Source organism: Emiliania huxleyi, assembly GCF_000372725.1.
Source record: "Emiliania huxleyi CCMP1516 unplaced genomic scaffold EMIHUscaffold_47, whole genome shotgun sequence".
Taxonomy (NCBI): Eukaryota; Haptophyta; order Isochrysidales; family Noelaerhabdaceae; genus Emiliania; species Emiliania huxleyi.
Window position 1 is genome coordinate 746,585 of NW_005198467.1, and position 1,587 is coordinate 748,171.

Sequence of the window (1,587 nt, forward strand, 5' to 3'; positions counted from 1 at the left end):
CCGCCCGCGGGCCGAAGCCGGCCGCCGCCCGCTGAAGAAACCTTCGTCCGACGGCGCTGCCGAAGGCCGCTGATCTCGTCGGACATGCGCCGGCCGCCGAACGCTTGCGCTGCGGCTGGCGGCGCCGCCGCCCCCCTGCCAGCGCCTGACGCGCTAGGTGCCGCACTCGCCCCGGGGCCGGGGGCGGCGGCAGTGGGCTCTCCGCACGCGCCCTCGCCCGAGACAGCGCCCACGACGGGCGACGGCGCGGACGACGGGGACGTGTCGACACCGGTCGCCACCGCCCTCGCTTTCCTGCGAGGGCAGGTGCCGCCCGACTGCCTGGCGCAGCTCTCCACGCGTGGCAACTCGCTGGACTCCCTCGGCGTGAGGGACGCGCAAGCTGTGCAACCCGTCATGCAAAGGCCCCCTGGGCCGCTGCGGGTTTTGGAGTTATGCTTTGGCACAGCTTCGGCGATGGCGGCCCCTCTCTGGGGCTTGCATAGGCGGGGAATCTCCCCCGCTGGTCTCCTCATTCCCTTTTTTCTTTTTCTTTTGAGAGCAGGACGCCGGGTTTGTCTTGTATGTGCGTGTCGGGCCGGGGTGTGGGCGAGGGGCAGAAGGGGCGGGGGCGTGCGGGGCAGAGTGCGTGTCGGGCCGGGGTGTGAGCGAGGGGCGGGGGCGTGCGGGGCAGAGGCCCAGCGTCGGGCGGCTTGTCGGGGTCCGGAGCATTCGAGGGGGGAACGAGGAGGGGGGAATGGGCGGTCGGCGACGAGTAGAGCGGCAGGCGCGTACGGGGTAGCCGTCACTTTCCTGCCTCACAAGGGCGGGGCTGTCCCGGAAAGTGAGAGACGCCGGGCAGCGTGGCGCATTACTGAACCCTCCCATACGTGCTCGTGCTCCTCCTTCGCTGTCCCATCTCCCCACCTCTTTCCCGCCTGGGCGGGGCGGTGGGCGGGCGCGCGGTGCGGCGCGGCGTGTGCGTGTGTGCGTCTGCAACGAAGGACCGCTCGCAGAGGACCATTGGGTTTGTACTATTAACAACGAAGGCGCTCTCGAAAAAGAAAAGTCCCTGGGCACGCTGCACCGACAGTCGCTGCAGCGCAAACGGCATCCATTCGCGCGCCGACTGCGACGTCTGGTCTATCGTGAGGCGCGCGATTAGTTTTTCAGTGTATGTGGCTCTTACGTACATTCCCGTACGTAGGAAGGAGGACTCTGCTGACAGGGTTTGCGATGAGGAGCGACGCGAAGGGTTTCTCGGAGGTTACAACTGTAGTGCACCACTAACCGCCGAAGCGCAAGAACTCTACGACGGATCGGGCTCATACTAGCACCCCACCTCGCGAGCCGACGATCTGGCTCAGCGAGGTTGCTGCGGAGCACTCGCGGACCGGTTCTTCTGGCCCGGCGAGGCCGCTGCGGGGCACCCGGCGGCTCGGGTCACTTCTCAGCGCAAACTCAGTCGAGCAGGAGGTAAGGTGTGTGTGTAAAGGCGGCGCGGCACGGTAAGGGTCGGTGGTAAGGCGGCGCGGCGGCACCAGATCTTGGAGCACGCAGAAGCTTTTTACAAGCTGATGAAAAACGGCCTCGCCGCGCGGCCCCCTG